The sequence below is a fragment of the Microtus oregoni genome, unplaced genomic scaffold (genome assembly GCF_018167655.1).
Source record: "Microtus oregoni isolate MIOR12 unplaced genomic scaffold, Mior012 000006F_ref0000085, whole genome shotgun sequence".
NCBI lineage: Eukaryota > Metazoa > Chordata > Mammalia > Rodentia > Cricetidae > Microtus > Microtus oregoni.
This window is the reverse complement of record NW_024543065.1, coordinates 4,871,556-4,894,846: the sequence shown is the minus strand read 5'-3', so window position 1 is coordinate 4,894,846 and position 23,291 is coordinate 4,871,556. Positions and strand designations below refer to the sequence as shown.

The window sequence follows — 23,291 nt, the reverse complement described above, 5'->3', positions numbered from 1 at the left end:
TGTTTTTTTTTTTTTTATCTCCACTTAAAGGCAAATTGCCCTATATACAACAGCTATGTACAAATTGTTATAAAAATCATCCTTGGTTTTAGCTTGACAAATGAAAGACACTGAAATTCTCCAATCAAGCAAAGTATGCAAGGAGCTTTAGGTTGTTGGATTATTTTGTTAAAACAGTGAGTGAAAAATAACTCGCTGGAATATAAAGATAAGAGCCGAGTGAGTGCGCAGCTAATGGAAAGGGGTATTTTCACAGAACCAGTGCTTCCCCATACCATCTCCATTTGATGTCAAATAAGACGGAACACTGGCCATTTGTTTCATTTTGTTTTTAAGAGAAAGTAGAAAAGATGGCCATGCCTGTGCACATTCACCACTGACTTTCCGTCCAGTAGAAGAATGGGGAAGGAAAATGAAAAAATAGAGAAATCTAACATGTAATAGTTGGGCTGTGGCGAAACCACACTGCAGCTTCCTAACTGAGAATGCACTCTTGGTCTGTACAAAATGCAGCAGCAGAGTCGCAGGCTCCCTGTTTAGGAAACACTTCCTGTCTGTCACTGGAACACATCTGTCATATCTGCACCCTCTGCTTCCGGCTGTGCAGGTGTGTCTGTCTCACCGATTGGTTGCCCACCAAACTGGAATCTGATCTGCCTCACAGACAAGCTGTGTTTCACAATAGGCTTTCGTTGGTTCACTAATTGTCTGCCTCTTGACCTTTAAAAACACCACAGAACCATCTGCCGCCACCTACCCGTGGATGTGACCACTAGTCTCAGTCTTGGGTTTTTTGTCTACCATGGCAAGTGCTGGAGTCCCCTCAGCTGCCATCTCACAAAAGAGGCACCAGGTCTGCCTTGAGAAAGCACACAAGCAGCCCCAGGGGCACAGAAGGAGGTAGGGGTGATCGACCAGGCGGGCAAAAGGCATCAAGCGCTTAGTACTTCTTGAAACCTGGGCTCCACAATGTTTGAATATTAGAAAGAAAAATAGCCCTGGCTCCTACCCAAAGGGACAAGCATGTAATGCTGGCATCCAACAAACCCAGACAGGGATAGCTGGCATCGTGTGCAGAACAGTCCTATGACAAAGTCTATGAAGCTTCCATGGTTCCCCGGGTACAGAGGGCAAACCTGTTTCTTATTAACTGAGACTAGAAACCAATTCTTTGTGGCTTAAATAGACATAATTATCTAAATTGGATGTCAACATAATTAATTTTCTAGATGTATAAAACTTTGTCTGGTGTTTGGGCTGCTATTAAAATACACCTTTATCACTACATGTGGTTCGGTCACACTCAAAGTAGAAAAAAGTCTTGACAACATACACATCATGACAATCCAAACTTACACATTCATATGAAGTCACCCTCAACCAGGGCATGAGGACCTAAAATGTCACATTTTGAAATGCGTCTTGTCCTAGCATCATTACTTTTAGTTTTCTTTTGTTATGATGTCAAGGGTTTGTTAAGTTTTTAGAACCAGCCGTGCGGAGACGGAAAAACTATGCATTTTATTTCAGAGAATAAAGACCATGGTCCTTTTCATGAAAAAGAGGACACTCCCTCTGCCTCTGGCATGAAAATCACCATTGTTCAAGTTCTGCATATGCAGAGCATCCCGGATTCTCTCCTACTGTGAACACACTGTGATGGCAGTGGGCACAGGGCAACGTTCATCCTGGCTGTCAGAGACCGACCTCAGCCTTCCTTGCCTGCAGTAGGATGTTTACAGGACCCCTGGGAGATGCTCTGCTAATGAGTTACAGGCTCCCTCATCCATCCAGGCCTTTGACTATCTGCCTAATCTTCTGAAATTCCTAACCCTGTGCTTCCTCCTTCCTCCTCCAAAGAGGTCCTTCTGGGAGACACTGGATACAGGGACGAGCCGCTCTAATCTGGGGTCCTGCAGCCTGGTGGATATGTACAACCCAGGGGACTGCAGCTTTGTTTATCTTTCCTACTTGTCTGGTGGGAGGATTGGGTAAATGAGAAGGCTTCCGAGTACAGGTCTTGGAAAAATATCTGAGTGGCGTGTTGTTGTTGTTTTAAAATTCCAGTCATTCATAACAGAGATCTGAGACTGTTTTACTTGAAAATGAAATTGCGTGCTTTGACTGCAGGCGTCTCTCCACTTCAACAAGAAAAAACCTTGAATATCTGATTACATTTTTATAGAGAAGTTAAGGGTCCATTGGTGACTGTTTCATGCAATTTGAAGACAATGACCAAAGAGAAAGATGCCCTTGTGTGAAAGCAGCAAGGGACATCATTTATAAAGTCACACTGATTGATCTAGGTTAAGTCCTGTTTATTTCTAAACAGATGGGCAAAAGGAAGGAGACATTTGGGAATACAAATATTTAATATTTCTTGGTTTTCAATAATTAAAATTTTATTTCACTTTGAAATTTATGAGTAACAAACATTTATAAAATCAGATGATGTTTTAAGGTGGATACATTTTGAATAAAAGCAAAGTTATGATGTTGCTCAATTAAAGACAAATGTTATGAAACCTAATCACTTGCCTTTCGAGAATTCAGGCTTGTGAGTTCCTTTCCCAGGTGGCAATAAACAGATAATCGGTTTGACTGATTCCCAACTCTTGGTGTGGCCACATCTCTTCCCCGAACGCAAAGGGCTTCAAAGGGACCTGTTGATGAAGAAGGCTTCCAATGAGGCAAGATATTGTCTGAATAATTTCTGTCTCAGCGGAGCTGTCCTTCACAGCTTTGTGAGTGTTGGGATGATGAGTGTGTTGTATTTGGAGAGGGTGTCAGTTTCAAAGTCTCTAAAACACAGTACGTAGCGTCCCTTCTCAATGTTTTACACGCTCAGATTTCTCTCTGACAAGACCTTCCCACTAGAATGGGAGGTTCAAAAGTCCAGTGTCTCTGAATTGAATGTTCAACAGTAAACGATCCATGCCAATGAAGAGGTCAAAACCAATTGATAACCAGTCCAGCCCTTAAATATATAATTGGCCTGCTATTATTTGTGAGCCACCGTGTATCTGTCAGCTATCGTGAGTCTTGTTTCTTCTACCCACTCCCTCTTACCCTGCATGATGATTGGTTATTGTCTTTATATTTTTTTATAGCATGGATGCTGGAACTTGCAGTAAAGGTCTTGAAAACTGAAAACAAGAGCTTAATTTTTTCAATCACTAGAAGTTTGCTAATTCATAGACACCTTGAATTAAATGCTTGAGCTTGTCTTTTTTATTAATTAAATTTATGTAGTGGCATTTCACTTTTATCTTAATAAATAAAACTTGCCTGAGTAAAATAGCCCCACTGGTCTACCAGCCTTACAGACCAGACAGTGGTAACACACACCTTTAATCCTAGTAGCCACACTACTTTTCATAAAAACTGGGCAGTATATGCCTTTAATCCCAGTCTAGAGAGGATTATAAAACAGGAGGAAACAGCTCTCAATCTCAGTTTCATTGTGAGATTCCAGGAGGCAGGATGACCATTTCGGACTAAGGTCAAAGTAAGAGTCAGTAGCTGGCTGTTTTGCTTCTTGGATCTTCAGATTGACCTCCTATTTCTCTCTCTGAGTTTTTATTAATTGTGCTTCAAATTTATTCATTTATTTTACATCCCAACCACAGTTTGCCCTCCCTCCTTTCCTCCTGTTCCCTCCTCCCACTTTTCCCAACCCCCCCCCTCCACTTTCTATTTTTCCTCTGTTTCTGTTAGGAAAGGGGCAGGCCTCCTATGAATGTCAACAAAGCATGACTTATCAAGTTTGTCCAACCTTTGTCCACAGTCATGGAACAGACAGCAGAGAAAGAGCTAGACCCATGGTATTTCAATTGTTTAAAAACAAATGGTACTTTATAGATCAGAAGATTTCTTGAGTAAACTATTACATCTATGCTAAGTCAAAAGCTACCATTAATTACTAATATAATTTACCATTCATAACTAGTTTTCAAGGCTAATCTATAAAATAATTTCATGAAGTGTGTGTGAGTATGTATGCTATACACATGTGTATATGTTCACATGTATATGTGCGTGCACAAATGTATATGGGTGTGTGCACATCTGTGTGGTGACCAGAGGTTGATCTAGACTATTCTCTTCAAGCTTCTCAACTAAGACTGGAGCTCACTGATTGACCAGCAACTCTTTCTCTCTCTCTCTCTCTCTCTCTCTCTCTCTCTCTCTCTCTCTCTCTCACACACACACACACACACACACACACACACACCTTCAGTCCTGGGGTTACACTTATTTGCTGCCATGTCCAAATTTCTACATGGATGCTGAGTATCCAAATTCAGGTTCTCCTGCTTGCATGGTAAATATTATACTGATTGAGCCATGTTTCCCACCCCTAAAGTAATTTATCAACCATAAACTGTAAAAATTTAAAACAAGTTAATATAACCAGGAAGTCAAGAATCATTCTACTGTTTTCTAATTTCAACACATCTATAGATAATCATTTTATGATAAGGTTTTCTTCTTTCCTTCCATCCATCATTCCTTCCTTCCTTCTTTCTTTGAGAAGATAAATAATAAGCATTTAAGAAAATATTCCTACTGACATGAGTTTCCAATATGTTAAAGAACTCTTCTGTGAGGGCTGGAAGGATGGCTTAGTGGTTAAGAGCACTGACTGCTCTTCCAGTGGCCTTGGGATTGATTCTTGGCACCCACATAGTGGTTCACAACTGTCTGTAACTCTAGTTATAGGGGATCTAATGCCCTCTTCTGACATCTGTGGACAGCAGGCACACACATGGCACACAGTCACTCATGCAGGCAAAATCCTATACACATAAAATAATAAAACTTTAAAGAACTTTAAAATAATTCCTACCTGGCGCACGCCTTTAATCCCAGCACTTGGGAGGCAGAGGCAGGCGGATCTTTGTGAGTTCAAGTCCAGCCTGGTCTACAAGAGCTAGTTCCAGGACAGGCTCCAAAACCACAGAGAAACCCTGTCTCAAAAAAACAAATAATAATAATAATAATAATAATTCCTCCCTAAACTATTAAAAGCAAAGAAAAAAATTTTAAAGGTAAACATAATAACATCAAGAAAAGCTAATCACAGTTTTGTGTTTCCAACAACAAAAAATAATAATTGTCATAATAACTAAAGTAAGTCACTGATTCTGGAGACTGACTTTGGAAGACAGAGAAGTCAAGGAATCTCCCATGGTAAGGGTGAGTAAGGACATGCGAGAAATAGAGAAGGATCCAGGTCTGTGGTCACAGAAAAAGAAATTTCTATAACTAGAATTAAGCCCCTTCTTTTAAAGCCTAGTCACCCATGATGTTGAACAGGGCCATCATTTCACAAGTGTTTGTTCAATGAACTGAGCCATGGCCTGTGACTGGATAGCCAAAACAGCTGTGCAGAGATACAACTGCAGAATTAACATGTAGCACATCTAACATGAGCCCTCGTACATCAGTGTGTCCAACAGAAAACCCTGACTTGGAGTACTTTACCTTTTTGTTTTAACACCAGGTGAACTTCGAATACAGAAACAACGAAAAAGACAGCAGTACTGAGAGCTGTCAAAAGTCGGGGATGTGGCTCTTGTGGCATCGTTTGTTTTCTGCCTTTACCTTTGGCACACAACCACATCATCCATTCTTTGAAAGAAGTAATCTTTCAAAAGAACAAACTTTAGAGTTGTACCACCTGGAAAACAGCAGCCTCTTCGGATCTCAGCATGTGTAAGTCTTTCTGAGATGGATTTGTTCTATTGCACAACACTCTGGACATGTACAATGAGAATGCCTGGTACCCATGGAGGGCAGAGAAGGGCTTCGGATCCTCTGGACTGTGGTTACTGATGGTTGTGAACCATTGCGTAGGTGCTGTCAACTGAACCCGGGTCCTATGTAGCGGAACAAGTGTTCTTAACCACTGAGCTGTCTCTCCAATTAAATAAAAATTTAGCACCCACTGAGTCCCTTTAGTGCTACCTGTGCGTGCATGGGTGTAGGACCATCTACTGGAGCATGGGAAGTTTCTAAGGAACCATATCAATGGAGAAAAGTAACCCTCTCTCTCCCTGAAAAGCATCAATTGCCAATGGCTTCTCAGAAAGAGGAGAAATTTGTTGAGACCCTCCCTCATACATTCTTGGATTTGGGCTGGCTTGATCCTGTGCATGGAGTCACAGTCATGGTAGTTCATATGTACAACTACTGTCATATTTGACAGATATTACATCTCCATTCGCCCATCTTCTGCAGTTGTTTCTAAGCCTTGGGATAAAAGTGTCTCATGTACATGTCCCACACAAAGATGGGAACTCTACAGTCTCTTACAACACTGTGTGTTGACAGGTTGTGAGTCTCTGTATTAACTGCCTATATACTACAAAAACTTCTTTTGTGAGGGTTGAGGGATGCACTAATCTATGGGTGTGACATTAAGAGCTTACCAAAGACATAAGGAATATTTTCAATAAAGTCATAGAAAAATACTCCCTACCTTGTTACTGGTAGACAAACAATGAGATGAAGAGCAAGGTTACAAGAAAACATCCTCCTATATGGGAGATGATTTACTTACTCCTGGAAGCCATGAGAAACTGAAGGCTCCAATCCTGAAACTCTTAACGGTACAACAAATCCTGAGATGGAAAATTTTGTTTGACTTTGCACTGCATTAATAGGGAAGCTTTTCAGAGTCCTGTGATGACGTCTCTGATGGAGTGTGTCAGTTCTTTAGAATTAACAGCACAGATCTGCTTGGTAGATGTTTTCACCTCGCCTTCATTCTGTCTGGACTACTTGAACTTCCTCCCCCTCCAAACAGAGCCAGAGGACAGAAAGTGTGGCTCAGTGGTAGAACACTTGCCTGGCCTAGACATGGAGTCAAACTCCAGAAATGTAACGAAAACATTAAGGAAACAACAACAATACTAACAATAAGACAGAGGAAACCATAAAAAGCAACTTGGTCAGTTGCATGTCCTTTAATGTAAAAATGCTTTGAAAGCACTTTTGCCCCATCAAAATATTTTCAGGGTCAGGGGGGCTAAAGGACCCTGAGTGAGGACCAAGATTTAGAGCGTCGGGCAAATGAAACTCCTTCCTCTCACAGATCTATTAGAGTCTTTGAGTCTTTAATATAATTTAAAGCAATTGTCCCTGTGGAGAGGTCAGACAGTTTACACAGTTACACAGAAATAGCTGACCTGCCTGAGGAAACTAGAAGAATTTCAAGGGTACATTTCAAGACCCCGTTTCTGTTGATAACAGTGTTCCAGAATTTATATTTATTAATATTGCTTTATTTTGGTCAGACTCCCACAGGAAATCCTGAGGAGTGTCCGTTGCTAGCATATTTTATCTTCGATAGCTCCATCCCTTTGGTCTTGCATCCTGACTGCTAGGACGAAGCATACCTTTGACAGCCTTTAATAGAGTCGAACATGACAACAAGCAGGAATTTCAACACTCGAGGAAGACAATCCATCTACTTTCTCCGGTTATCATTAAAATGTCTTCTGGACGTAGGTCATAACTGGAAACCTATAAATGATGCCTGTGTAGCAAGCACTTCCCACAGAGCCAGAGTCCCAAGTGATTAAAATTTATCACACTGTTCTTATGGTTACAAATACTGCTGATCTGTGTCATTACTTAGAAAGTACTATTCATAACATTTTGATTTCAGTCCAAATAGTTTTTTCCCCCATAAAATGCTCTTGATCTTTTTCTTAAAAGGTCTAATCCACTTCTCCTTTGAAAGAACAAAGAAAGAGGTCGATTGTTCTCTGGTTTAAATTTTGTTTAGTGTGATATATTTATTGCCTGGTGGGATGTATCTAATTTTCCACTGGCTTTTGCTGAGAAAGTAATTGGATAGAAGTTAATCTCTTGCAACCTGCAGGCTGTAAGCACTTTCTTGACCTGAAGCTGTGCTGTTTGCATGTGGCTCTATTAAAATGATATGCAACCACAAGACCTCATGTCTGAGCAGAGCTTTGTTTTTCACAGATGCACACTTGGAACAGACAAATTCACGCTTCCATTAGATAACACAGCATGCAGCGCGGTGCTTTAAAGTAGGCCTTTACATGGGAGAAGTTTATTAAAACACAGAACAGGTTAGCTGCTGGTTCAGTCTCAGAATCACAGATCTGAGGTCATTCCACGTGATTGTCTGACTCTGGTGCGTTTTGCCTGTTCCTGGGGTTGTCTCGAAGCACAGTGCAAGGAAACCATCCCCGGTCAGCCTCATTAGCTGTTTCACCTGGGGAATGGTGTGGCCCTCCACTGGTCTGTTTATTGAGGAGACAACACCACGGCATCTGCTTTTCTGCTTACAGATTCATTTCTCTGAACATTAGTTTGAGATAATGCTGACTGGAAAATTCTGGCTTGAGCTTCTGGACCTCTGAACTCTGGAACTAAGTGTACCTTGTAATAGTACTAAGAGATTAGGAAAGAAAAGAAAGTAAGATACTAATGCCTGAAGTATATACATAAGAAATGTATCAAAACTGTTAGCATGATTCTGATCCTAATTATAAGAAGTTTAATACGTGGATTGTATCCTAACCATCTACCATCTAACCATATAATTTAGTATTCTCACTCTTACTTGCTCTCTCTGTCTGCCCCCCACACACACACACCATTGTATATTTAATGCTCTACAATACTTTACAAAAGATTCTATTTGGTGACACTGCCAAAATTTCACATTGAGGTGTTAGAGGTAAAGCGGAGGAAAGTAACTCATTTCACTTTTTCCCTCATTTCTGAGGAAAGTATTATTAAGGGGTTAAGTAGTAGACAAATTGCCAGATCTATCTTTTTTTTTTATTTTCAAAACAAAATGTACTAGTTCTTTGCATTGCTGACATAGTTGGCTCCATGTAACGTTTGGAGCAAATTTCTTGTATAATTATCTTTCAGCTTAAAGTCATTTTGTGATGGGAACAACCAAAGAAAAAGCCAGCTGGTGGCTAGCAGAAAGGAGACAGACAGGGTGGTAAGAGAAAGAAAAAAAAATGAATCAAAGAAGTGATTTCATTAATCTTATTAAAGCAAACTCCACAGGGCTGACTTACTTTTCCATGTAAATATTTTACAATATCAAATATTCCTTATGGATAAGAGAGCCATTGGCTGGGGCTTGACATGAATATGCCACGAATGAATATGAATGAACATACTTCACTGCACATTAAAGACCTGAAAAGAGACAGCCGTACACGTAAGAGCACACAACACAGACCTTCTGATGATGACGGGCATTGCGTCGAAGGAGCTATGGGAGCTGCTTTTTGTTGTTTTCAATTGAACCCAAACACACTATCATTGAGCTGCACCCCCAGCCCCAGAAACTGCTTTGATACAGATGTTGTGATCATGTACATAGTTCATTTTACCCTTCTATGCACTAGTTATGCTGAAAAGGTTGCCCAAGACATGAAAACTCCATGCTCACACACCAAGCTGAATGTTCCCAATAGCTGAGCCTGGAAATTGAACTTCCAGTCCAATCAAAAAGTTTCCTTTTTCTGTAGAATAACGAAGATCTAATTCGGTTAGGTTTTCTTTCTTTTTTCATATCAGTAAATTTCCTGAAATAATTCTTTAGAAGATACGTGTGCCAGGAAACATGCAGGAATCCCCTAAGCATCTAAGACTAGTGGATGTAGATGGACCACAGATTTCTAGACCTACAGGGAAGCTGAAAATGACCCCTCTCTAGCCCTGCCAGCGGAGAGATATACTGAGGTCACACAGTCTCCCACTCTACCTGCATACCTCGCACAAAGTCCCTCCTTATATGGAAACACCAGCTCCTTGGCCCTTGTATACATTCAACAGCAGAGAGCATAAACCTTTTTCTTTTTAACAACAAAGTTCTTTCCGCTGAGTAAAATATTTTCTATTCCTGTGTTTTTTCTTCTTTAGACATGGTTTTTATGTCCTCTCAACAAGCAGAGAGCATGCTCTCAAAGTGTGGTGCCCAGATAAAAAAAAAAAAAAAATCAGGCTTTAAACAAACAAAATAAAGATCATTTTGGGCTCCAGACCTTTGGAATGAAATCCGGGTCTTCACATCTTCTCTAACCTAGCAAATTTGCTCTGCAGTCACCTCGAAACATTACTAGCCTGACAGCAGCCCTACCACTCACTGTCTTCCCTACTCTGAACTCAGTGTTAGCTAAAAGCCCTAGACCATCACATTTTACCATATCTACTGCAAACCTGTTTCCCGGTTAGTTTCCTAACCCAGAGTAAAGGCTACCTGTTTATTGTTTATTCCCATTAGCCTTGATCCTCTGATATCCAGCCTCTCTTCTGAGCTTCTCTGGAGTCCGATGTTGCCATCACGAGAGTCAGGAAGACTTCAGCACACCTGACAACATCCTGCCGAATCACTCGAAGAAACCCTGGGAGTTTGACTCATCCCAATGTTACCCTCTTTCTGTACAAGACATGTTTGCCAACCTTCAGACTATTTCTGTAGATGTTTAAGTCTTTCCCCCAGGCAAAGCATAATTGCAAATAGATTTCTTAAAAAAACTGACTTATTCTGTATTGACTTGAATTCTTGTTATTAATAGCACATTTTAGAATTTTCTACCAGTGGAAAAACCATTCAGAGAAAACTCAATGAATCAAAGTCATTCATTCTGACATTATGGTTATTGGTCTGTTCTATCTATAAATGTGTTAATGATGAAAGTCGGATTGTGTTTACCGCAGCTAGATTTTTGTCTGTCCTTAAAGACCTCATCTAGAGTGAAGACAAGTTTAAACAAATTACAGGGATATTTCCTAATAAGTAAAAATGAAGCCAAGACAGTTGCCCAAGTCAAATAGAATTTTTGTATCTAAGAGTTTTTAAAATATATGTGCTATACCATGGCTCACGTAGGACTTAATGATGTGCGTTTATTACACACAATGAACTAACAATCCAAAAAAGTAGTGCAGATAAAATATAAAGATTATCATAGTTTTCCTGAAGCATACACAGGAACCAGAAGTCTTTGCATCTAACTTTAAAATGAACGACGATTAAAATGCTCGAGGAGCCACGTGTGGCGGAGTCTTCATCCTTACATTTACTTTGAGTGGTCTTAAATCCTTTCAAGAAAAAGAAACAAAGTAAACAAAAGAGACGGCCACATATTTAATGAGGATGGAGAGAGAAGTCTACCTTGGTCTACAGTCACTACTCCTCCCGGTTTCTGTGTTTACCAAACGTCTTGTTGAGGTGTTTGGATATCTCAGTTCAACCAATACCACAAGCAGAGATGTACTACGTCACCCCATGCCGTGTAGATACAGTAAATAGCCTAAAGTACAAGTGCAATCACAGTGTCTTCTGGAACATTTTCACAGCCTTGAGATCTTAATAACTGAAGGAACCATCTATCATGCTCAGCCTGATCCCCCATTGTCCCCATGCAGTGCCTGTCTCTGTAGCTATGAGTCAGGGCAGTGTGTCTTTGATTTGATTTAGATAGAATTTAGATAGGGTAAGGCACTTCCATCTATCTCTTTTGCCCCACTTACAAATTAAACAGGAAACACATATACATGGTATACATGACACAAATGTGTCTGTTTTTTATCCTGCTGGTTTTATTTAACTTTCCTCGCTCTAACCCAAGCATTTTTTTTATCTTCTCATACATTTATCTCACGTCCAAAAGAATAATCAGATGAAAGTTTGTTGTAAGTCATTTTGCTGTGTGACTCTTTGAACTAAAAAGTCCTTTTTAGTAGAAACAGCACTATGCTCACTTTGCCTGCCATTTTTAATTGATGAATGGCACAAATGATGCCAACTCGATGATGTGTGGCATAATCATGTTTCTCATCTAGCTTGCCTACACATGGACAAAAATGGGCCTTCAAAGTGTAAGATTCAACTCCATGCTCTTTTTATGACTACTGGTTCTCCCAGCTTTAAATACTCTACTCCAATATGCCCAAAGGCACAACACAGCTAGGTAAATAAGCCATTTGCTGAATATCCAATTAAATATGAATTGTCAATAAGCAATGAGCTGCTAGAAGCATATTTCAAATCTTGCTTAAGCTGATACATTATGTGTCCTTTATCTGAAGTTCAACTCTGCGTTCTGTCCTACAAAGTCCCTGCATGCTATTTCAAGCCTTTTTGTCCAAGCTTTCCCCACACCATCCCAGATAACCTCTTATGCCCTCTAGACGGGAAGATTCATCTCAATTGGCTTTCTTTACCCCACTTGCTGATGGTCTGGCAAACCTAGTTCACACCAAATGCAACACAACTGACCTTTTGTTCCCTTGTGTAATGACTATGCCTGGTGTATCTTATGTCATAAGCTGTGTCTCACTCGCAGAGATATTAGGAAGTAGAGATAAAGAGGCTGGAAGGATTTTTTTTCCTCACCTCCATTACCAAGACAAGATGCTAGGAGATGCATGGAGGACTTCTGGGTGGGGGAAGGAGCCAGCTGGGCACACACAAAGCTGGATGTGAACCTCAGACCCTGTAGAGGGCACATTTAAACAGCACCTGAAAATCCTCATTGACCTTTTTTTTTTTAAAAAAAACATCCCTGGTCAAGTACTTGAAAGTTAAATGAAGTTGTTTATAACACAGAGAACCTTGCACAGGATTACCTAAATAGTTACCTTCTAAATCCATGCTTCTGTTTAACTAAAATTTCCTTAGTTATTATGTCTGCCCCCATTATCTCCCTTCTTCTTTTCCTTCCTGCCTTTCTTCCCTTTCTCCCTCTCTCTCTCAGAAAAAAAAAAGATGTAGAGAGAACATTCATTTCACTTTTTACACTGTTATAGATTTTGTCTGATTGTGATGGAACACACTTAATAAACAGGAAACTTCAACTTTTACAGGGTATTTTGTTCAGCCAAACTTCCCCAAGATTTTCAACTCGATTTCATGCTCCTTGATTCTCTTCTTCAACAGTCAAATGGCACTTCTAATCAGAATGTGTAAGAAGGGCAAAACTCGGCTCCCACAAGCTCTCAAAGAGAGGAGAGAGAGAGAGAGAGAGAGCTAAAAATTGCTCTCATCTCTGTCTGGCTCACTTTTATCTAAAAATAAAAGAAAAACCAGGAGAAAAAAATAAACGAACAGAGGATAACGTGCAGCCTCGTGTCTCCGAGTCAGATAACAAGATAATTTTTGTGCATCGTCCATATTTCACTTTGCTTTTCAAAATGACCTTTCCACCCCCTAGCCCTATCGCCAGAACACACATCCATTAATGAGGAATCTTTTCTTGCCTTGTCCTTTTTCATATCAGTCGCCGCAAGACACTAGACTTTCCTTTGAGCTCATTCACTTTATAGCTATTGAAAAGAAAATATAGTCTGGAGACAGCGTGTCTCCAATTGGTTCAATGCACGATGAGGAAATAAATTCCCCAGTTTCTAGCTTTTATTTGCCCTGAGCTCCCTTTGTAAAATCTGGGAGCATTTCCAAATATCATATTTTAATCTGTGAAATGGGTGAATTGTTTCTAAAAATATCTCTTTCACGTGTCATTTTTAGAGAAAATAAAAAGTTCCTGGGATGCTAGTGTTTTATGATGAGTGGTTTTCAGGATGTGTCTTCCTGGCTTTCGCTCTGGAGGCTTTTAACGCAAGTGCTCCTTGGACACTATGAAATAATGATAATAATAGTAATAATGAAAGTAATGGCTCCCATACCTTTCTCCAGAAGTGTACATGTCCTCTTATTTTCAAACCTGATGTTGCTAAGGGAAGAGCTGGGGCTACACCTCAGTGGTAGACCACTAGCCCACAGTGTGTGAAGTCCTTGGTTCAACCCTTAGAACAAAGAAAAAGGAAGGAAGAGAGGAAGGGAGAGGTAGAGGGACTGAGGAGAAAAAAATGGTCAGAGGGAGGAAAGAATAGAGAGAGAAGGAATGAAACGGGGAAGGAACAAAGACAGGGAAGGAAAATCTTTGATTTTCTTATTGATTTTTCAGAGTTGAAAGTGTAGAAATCATATCCCTTTCATTTTCCCACTTCCTTATACATATCAGAGCACCTGACCTGTAGTAAATGTGCAGTATGGGAAGTAAACTTCAGTCAAGTTTTCTCAACACCGTGTCCCACTTACTGGCCCTCTTGTACCCCACTTTATAAGACCAGATTCCATTTTAGGATCCATGACTGAGTGTGCCCCAGTGGTCAGCAAGCATCCAATGTCTTTTGAGTGTGTGCCTCTCAGCTTCTCCTTGCTAGGTCAGGAGATGGTGAACGTAGAAGCACAATCAGACAGTTAGTTGGGTGGTACCAAGAAAAAGATGAGCAGAAAGGCAAAATTCATATGGAAAAGGGAGATTCAAATGGAATAGTCGAGTTATGAAAAACTGCTCTGAAGGGAGCCCAGAGTACAGCTAATGCTCCCAATAGTGTCTTCACTGCAAAGTAGATTATCAAGGATTTGCAAAAAAGCATCATTTATTAAAATCAATTTACTCAGTTATGAGACAACGGTGCTATGACATTTATTGACCTTCTGGGTTGAACTATTTAGTCTTGGTCTTCTTCTCTCTATACCATATATGATTGTCCCTACCCACAGGCCTTTCTGGGTGGAGCCCTGGTTGTCATTCCAATGTAGAGTGACCTACCTTATCTTCAAAATGTCTCATATTAAGATCATGTATAGACAACTTTATCAAAGCCATCCGATGTCTAAAGAGCTCGGGTTTAGTCTGACTCCCACATCCAGCAACGATGTTTTTCTTGTGCCCATTCTTCAGGGCGGGAACACATTTCTCCCTCTTGCTGTTGGGTAGCGCATGCATTACTGGATGAAGTGAGAAACTCTAAGGCATTCCCATAGCATCTATCTGACAAACACATGGTAAGACACAACCCATACCAAGAAACAACAGTGAGTATGGCTCTGAGATTCCAAAATCTAAGAGTATTTAAACCTGAAGGATATTTTTCTGAATTTAAACATGCACATTTGCACATTCATTTTAAAAGAAAGGAAAGATGGGTTTTTGCAGAAGTTCTTTCATGCTTTCTTAAAAGGTATTCTTTCTGCAAGGCAGCTTAAGACACCATTCAGCAAGAGATCATGTATACTGGAATGCCAAGCAGGGCTCCATCCAGAAAGCTCTTTGCACACACCAACTTGAGGGTCGTAAGATGCACACATAAAATAGAGAGGGGAGAAGGGTAAGCCAGTCAAGTCAACCCATAGTGTCAGTAAACATCTTACACCTTAAATAAATCTGTTCCAATGAAAGAGTGAGTGAATGAAGCCTGACCCCACAAAACTGACACAAGCAAAGGAGCATCCTGGAGATCCAGTACAGACCATGCTATGGTGTAGAGATGTCTCTGAAGAAAGCCTGAACCCCTTATCTGTCAGAATGTCTTTATTATAACTTGAGTGGACCCCCAAAACATGGCCTACATTCTAGTCCCAGATGGGTGGAACTAGTGAAAGTCTGAAGTAACTCTACATGAGAAAAAATATATTATTTCACTACATCACTTGAAGTTTCTTTGTAATAAACACTCATGATTTTTACAAAGATATTTCTAAAGAGAAAAGGGGACAGGAAAACAGTAGAAAAGAAGAGAGAGAAAGAAAAGGAAGAAAGGGAGCAAAGAGAAAAATAAGGGGGGAAAAGAAAAGGACATGCAATGTCCTTTTATAAATGGTTGGGGCTGCATGGTGAAAGGCTGTACCCCAGTGTCTTCACCCCCAGGCTTCATTGTGAAGCTCTTCATCACTTTTGAACACAAATGTTGAATCTCTGAATACTGAAACTATGGGCATTATAAGAACCTTAGACCAGTCTTTGCCTTCCCTTGGGTTTTCTTTTAATTCACTTGAGAATGAATACTTGTAAGAGCGAAAAGAACTCCCTACAACTTCAGAAAACAAGATGAGAAGACTCAAAGCATTCTGAACTAATGGGAAATGACCATTCTTGACCTCCTTCTCTCTCCTCCAGAGGCCCAGGGCTCTCTGCAGACATAACTAGCGAGATTAGACAGATTCTCCCATGTTTCCAGGTCAAGAGAGCAAGGCTAGAGTTGTTCAGATGTTTACTGAGTGCCTAATAAGCACAAAACATGGTGCTTGGTACTGTGGGGATCAGAAATAGCAGATATAGCTCTTGCTGCAGCAAAAAAAAAGAAAGAAACATAGAAGAAAAATTTACATAAGTTAACAGCAAAACAAGAGATTTCATAAGGTTGTTGCCAGAGACAGACATAGAAAACATGAGCTCTCCTGACCAATCAAATGTATTTAATGTTCACTGCCTTATTTGGAAGTGGATTAGCCATCTGCAAAATGCACACAAGTACAAACACATGGGGGGGGGAGAGTCTGTTCAAGTTGAAAAAACAGAAATCATGAAATGCAAATATTTTGATTATAGAGAAGCTGGAGATTAATAGGTTTACCTATTGAGCATTTTTACTGTGTTATAGGTATTGTGCTAAGTACTTTGAAGCTGTTTTTCTTTATTCTTGCAGCAAGTGAAGAGGCTAGGAATTGTTACCATTTTAAATATGTTAGAGAGACTTAGAAAACTTTCAACAATTTAATGTAAAGAAAATTGGAATAATTTGTTTTTGATGTCACAGCTAATCCCACATATGCAGCACTGTATGTGGTATTCGAGAACTAAGATGCCCAACACTGCACATGACTTTATTTTTTTTTTGAACATAGCATTTCACAATAAGCTTGAGAATCAAATATGTGCTACTGAGTGAGCATAACTGGAAGATGGTTTTGAGGAAGGTGCACAAGAGAACGGATTTGTAAAGAAAACGTGGCAGTTCATTATTTTGCCCCAAACTCCTAATGAACATTTAACATGTGAAATCCTTTCTCTTCACGACAACACAAATAAGAAAAGAAATAGACTAAGCCCCTGTCTTCAAAGAGATGCCAATAGGCTGGGTTAGGTGTTGAGATAATAAAACATTCGGGGGAAGGAGATAGAAACTACAATGGACAGGTGATATGGAGGACCGGACGGTGACTGCTGTGGTCTAAATGCAAAGCGTCCTCCTAGACACATGTTCAAATACTTTATCTGTAGCTAGTGGGTGCTCTATGAAAAGATCGTGGAATATTCTGGAGGCAGAATCTCACAGGAGGAGGTATGTCACCTTAAGGCTTTACGGTCAGGCCCCACTTCAGGTTCATCCTCTGCTTCTTGATTGTGGACGCCAAGTGACCAGCCAGACTCCTGCTTCTACCACTGTGTACTGTATCCCCCCGGAAATGCGCGACAGAACCACCCTTTCTCCGGTGATCTGCTTTGTCTGGATATTCTATCACAGTAGCCGGAAAAGGAACAAATGCAGGGATTCATCCCTCTGTGTGGGTTCATCCCTCTGTGTGGGGTCATCCCTTCCTGTGGGGTCATCCCTCCATGTGGGGTCATCCCTCCATGTAGAATCATCTCTCTGTGTGGAATCATCCCTCCGTGTGGGGTCATCCCTCGTGTGTGGGGTCATCTCTCCATGTGGGGTCATCCCTCCATGTGGGGCCACCCCTCCTTGTGAGTTCATCCCTCCATGTGGGTTCATCCTTCTGTGAGGGATCTACAAATGACATCATGGAAGTCAGAGCTGGTCTGGCTTTATATAGATTAGCAAAACTTTACTCGGAAAATAATAGGCATAGATAGGATTTCTCATAAAGAAGAAAGTCAGTATAGAAGAGCAAAGCTTATGAGACAAAATTTCCATATAAGAAAAATCAAACACTCCTAAAACAGGATATCACCGGAAGCCATTTCAGTTAAGTGCAGCATGAATTCTAATTGGTCTTAATACAAACCTAGAGTCAGATATTAAGGTAAATGCTGAAAGATTGGAGAAGTAAAGGAGCCAGCCACTAGAAAGACCTCTTACCTCTACCGAATCCTCAGCCAAAAGTGGGCAAGATCCAGTCTTCACAAACCCTCATACTAAATGACTTGAGCTCCTGTCTTCTCCTGTTTTGTATTCCTCTCTTTGCCTAGCCATATCCTTTCCTGTTACCACCTCTCTAGTGCTGGAATTAAAAGTGCAACTCACAAGTACTGGGACTAAAGGTGTGAGCCACCATGGCCTGGCTCTGTTTCTCTTTGAGACTGGATCAATCTAGTGTAGTCCAAGGTGACCTTGAACTCACAGAGTTACACCTGCCTCTGTCTCCCAAGTGCTGGGATTAAAGGTGTATGCCACCACTGCCTGGCCTCAATAGCTACCTTGAGGCTTGTTCCACACTCTAATCCTCAGGCAAGATTTATTTGTTATAACACAAACAAAATATCACCAGAGTTAAATGTGAGCACATCCTGCAAAACAAGGAAGTGGGTCTGGTGAGACAGTGAACCAATAAAAGCACTTGCTGTGCCAAGCTAGCAACATGCATCTGAGCCTGAAAATGCACAAGAAGCTGTCTGTCTGTACAGGCTTGCATCTTTAATCAGCAATCCTACAGCAGGATAGGAGGCCAAAACAGGAGAACTGCCCAGAAGCTCATGACAAGGCGAAAACAGAGAACTAACTTCCAAAAGTCGTCTTCTGATCCCCACATGTGCACCAGGGTTCATGCATGTCTATACTCACACCACACATACATGCAAGCACACACACACACACACACACACACACACACACTCAGAGACAGAGAGAGAGATCACATTTTGTAAAATTCTTTGCTAAGAGAATGGGACAGGAGAAAAGACAAAACTAGTTAAGGTGATGAGGAGGGAGAAGAAATCTATTAAAAATGCCTCTTGTAGAAAATGCTAGTGTTCCTCCTATGCTACTTCAGAAAAGCCCATCAGATGCATCCAGAAGCAGAGCTACAGGCCCCTCCCTTAGCCCCTGCATGTCCTCAGTCTGGACGCCCACCAGATCCACCTTCTGACACCCTTTTCTTCTCACACCTTGATGCTATGGAACTAGTCAAACCCTTAGCTTCCTGCCTAGACAAATGGACAGCCTCCTGGCTATCCTGCCTTGCTTTGTCAGTGTGGTCTTCTCCACAAGAAGAATCTAATCATGTTCCTTTTAAGGTTCAGTTCAAACTGATCCTGTGGTAGGCAAAACCCTCTCCTTTCACCTACTCTGTTACTGAAACTCCCAATCCTGCCATCACCTCCTATTCCACGGCCTGCAGTATCCACGAATAGTGACTTCCTTCCTATACTATTTTATATCTGGTGCTGTGACAAAATACCCTGGCAGAAATGAAAAGCATGGGAACTTAGTTTTTTAATCTTGATCAAAAGAAAACGCCGAAAGTATGGGAATGCTCCCGATAAGCAGTAGCGTGTGCAACAGCTTAACAGTTTACCCCATAAATAGTTTGCACCATGCATTTCAAAGAACTGCAAGTATTAGCATCCCCCTAAATTCCAAGGCATGCCACCCCTCCCCTATCCTTTGTGTGGTTCTTTTCACTGTAGCATCTTTCCCCATGTCCTCAGAGTCCTTGAACTGGTTTCAGCAGCGTGGCAAGCGAAGCCAAATGAATTCTGTAAGCTCCTAAGTCTGTGCATTTGGCATAGGGAGAGTTCACATACTATGTGGATATTGAGAAAGGCCAGGAAAGAGCGCAGGAAATGTAAACCATGGAGGGACATGAGGGCACCTGGTGCTGATTTCTGGAACCCAAGTTGCCCTCTCATGTTTTAGTCCTCCGTTTCCACCCTGCGAATATTGATGGGTCTTGTAGCTGAATCTGTCTCAAGAAAGGAAAATCGGGCATTATCTGGGATTCAAACTGTGTATAAAGTCTGACGATAAGACTTGCTGGGTTTTGAGAATAATTGAGGCTTTTCTGAACTTTTTGGGGTAAAAGCACACTTAATCATCATGCAGCGGGGCTGGAAGCTGGCCAGATGCAGGACAAATCAAAGGGCTTTCTCTAAAACAGCCCTGAGCCGGATACCTCAGCTTTGGATAAGTACTAGTGGGAGAAAAGCAAGGACCCGGGTTCTGGAAATCTTCAAAACCCTGAGGAAAAGCAGACACTTCAGCCTTTCAGAGGAAAACTTAAGACTCAAGCATGAGCAGAGAGGATGGACCGCGAATAATCATTTTTATTTCACAAGTAGAGCATATAAAAGAACCTACAATTGCGAGCCATAAAGATAATTCTTAAGCAAGAATTTCTTCTTTTAATTGACTTGTCTGGGTGTCCACCTTGTTTTCCCATTTCTACCCCCAAAATAATCCTAAAGCATTATTGTTTTTGGCAGTGTTGTACTAAAATGTAAGGTTGTATGTCATCTGGAAAACCTGAGGTAAGTACCTCCCCCCAATTGCCCTTCTCAAGGCTGTGTTATTGGTAACTCCTCATGTTGAAGACTCAACAGCATATTTGGAAGCTTGTTTATCACATTCTATGCCTCTAATTTTCAACGTTAGTCCCCATGGGACTCTTAGTAGAAGGTGATGGAAACTCTGACCGCCTCCTTCCTTAACAAAACACACCTACTCTCAATGTCCTGCTGCCATCAGCTAGAAACCTGTGTTCATCCCCTGAGCATGAAACTCTCATTTCATTTATAACAGTAGAAACATTAGACTGGCCTGTGTCTCAATGGTAGACAGTGGGTATAGGAAGAGTGAAACAATGGGTTCAACCTCCAGCTCTAACAGAAAACAGAAACTGCTTTTCTTTCCCTTTTCCCCAAGGCTCAGAAAATATCAAGGAAGATGAAGAAGGATTGTGAGAGCCAGAGATGGGCCAGTGTTGTGAGGAGCAGTGAGTTGCTTCCCGCACGTTCCTGCCCGGCTTCCACATGGCTAGCTTTTCACTAGAAATAACAACATACAAATTGTACTCTTTTAAACATTGCTTGGCCCATTAGCTCTATCCTCTTACTGGCTACCTCTCACATCTTGATTAACCCATTTCTATTAATGTGTGTAGCACCATGAGGTGGTGGCTTACCAGGAAAATTTTAACCTGCATCCATCTCGGAGAGGAGAGCTATGGCGTCTGTCTCACTTCCCTTTTTCCCAGAATTCTGTTCTGTCTTCTCCACCCACCTATGTTCTGACCTATCAGGCCAAGCAGTTTCTTTATTAGTTAACCAATGAAAGGAACACATAGAAAGATGACCCACCTACATCAGGCCAGACCCAGAGTCATGCACTCATGTGATCACAGCAATTATAGGTATCAGCATAAGATCTGCACTAGATCCAGCCTGCCAGCATTCTAGCATGGAGAAGGGAAGTTAGCCAGCCCCAGCTCTAGCTGAGAGCTATGGCTTCTTAAGAATGGAGAGTCAATTCTCTGTCAGGTTATAGTCCCTGGTAGGTCAATGCGCCCATGAGGATACATGCAGCACAAGTGGACTCAGTAGCTTATCTTTTTTACAAAGAACATCAATTTGAAATGGGAGATGCATTTGGTAGGAGCTAGAGAGTGGAGCATCAAATGACTATGATTAAAATACATTGCATGCATGTATGATCTTCTCAAACCATAATACAAAATATTATATCACAATTGATCATGAACATAAAGTAAACTCAGACTTGGAAACCTTGAAAGCCAGAAAGTCTTGGATAGATTGCTGCAGACACTTAGAGACCATGGATGCAAGCCCAGACTACTATACCCAGCAAAGCTTTCTTTCACCATCGATGGAGAAAACAAGATTTTCCATGACAAAAACAGATTTAAGTAATATGTATCCACAAACCCAGCCTTACAGAAGGTACTAGAAGGAAAACCTCAACCAAAGGAAACTAATTGCACTCATAAAAACACAGGCAACAGAAAACCTCCCACCAGCAAAACCCAAAGAAGGGAAACACATAACCACTACCACCGAAAAATAACAGGAATTAACAACCACTGGTCATTAATATCTCTTGATATCAACGGACCCAATACACCTATAAAAAGACACAGACTGAGAGAATGGATACAAAAATAGGATTCAGCCTTCTGCTGTATACAAGAAACATACATCAACCTCAAAGACAGACATTATTTCAGAGTAAAGGATTGGGAAAAAGTTTTCCAATCAAATGGACCTAAGAAACGAGCAAGTGTAGCTATCCTAATATCTAATAAAATAGATTTCAAACTAAAATCAATCAAAAGAGATCTAGAAGGACACTTTATACTCATAACAGGAAAAGTTTATCAAGATGAAGTCTCAGTCCTGAACACCTATGCCCCTAATACAAGAGCATCCACATATGTAAAAGAAACATTACTAAAGCTTAAAATTGCACATCAAACCTTACACACTAATAGTAGGAGACTTCAACACTCCACTCTTGCCAACACAGAAATAAGAGAACTAACAGATGTCATGAATCAATGGACTTAAGACATCTATAGAGCATTCATCAAAAACAAAAGAATGTACCTTCTTTTCAGCACCTCATGGAATCATAGCTAAAATTGACCACATACTTGGTAACAAAGCAAACCTCCACAGATACAAAAAAAATTGGAGTAACCCCCTGTATCTTATCAGAGCACCATGGTTTAAAGTAAGATTTTAACAACACTATTCCCAGAAAGCCTGCAAACTCATGGAAATTTAACAGTGAACTACTGAACCACCCCTGGGTCAAGGAAAAAATAAAGAAAGAAATTAAAGACTTCCTAGAATTCAACAAAATTGAAAGTTCAACATACCCAAACCTATGGGACACTATGAAAGCAGTGCTAAGAGGAAAGTTCATAACACCAAGTACCTACATAAAGAAAGTAGAGAAAGCTCACACTAGTGACTAAACAGCACACCTGAATGCTCTAGAACAAAAAGAAGCAGACACACCCAGGAGGAGTAGAAGATTGTAAATAATCAAATTGAAGGCTGAAATCAATAAAAATAGAAACGAAGAAAACAATACAAAGAATCAATGAGACAAAGAGCTAGTTCTTTGAGAAAATCAACAAGATCGACAAACCCTTATCCAAACTAATCAAAAGGCAGAGAGAGAACATCCAAATTTACAAAATCAGAAATGAAAGGGGGGACTTAACATTAGACACTGAGGAAATCCAGAGAATCATTTGGTCATACTACAAAAACCTGTACTCCACAAAATTGGAAAATGTAAAAGAAATGGACAATTTTCTGGATAGATACCATATACTAAAATTAAATAAAGACCAAGTGAACAAATAAATAGAACTATAAAATACAAGGAAATAGAAGCTGTCATCAAAAGCCTCCTTGTTGCGGTAGGTCCTCCCACTCCTCCAGCCTATAGCCGCTGAGATACCAGCCCATTGGGGCGTGGTCTCTCTCCCTTTAAAAAAGCAGCCA

The 23,291-nt window shown here is 40.7% G+C and overlaps 1 pseudogene; it reads right to left on the bottom strand.

Moving 5' to 3' along the window:
• Positions 1 to 536: 536 nt before the first annotated feature.
• Positions 537 to 804, bottom strand: LOC121449265 (annotated as a pseudogene).
• Positions 805 to 23,291: the final 22,487 nt, after the last annotated feature.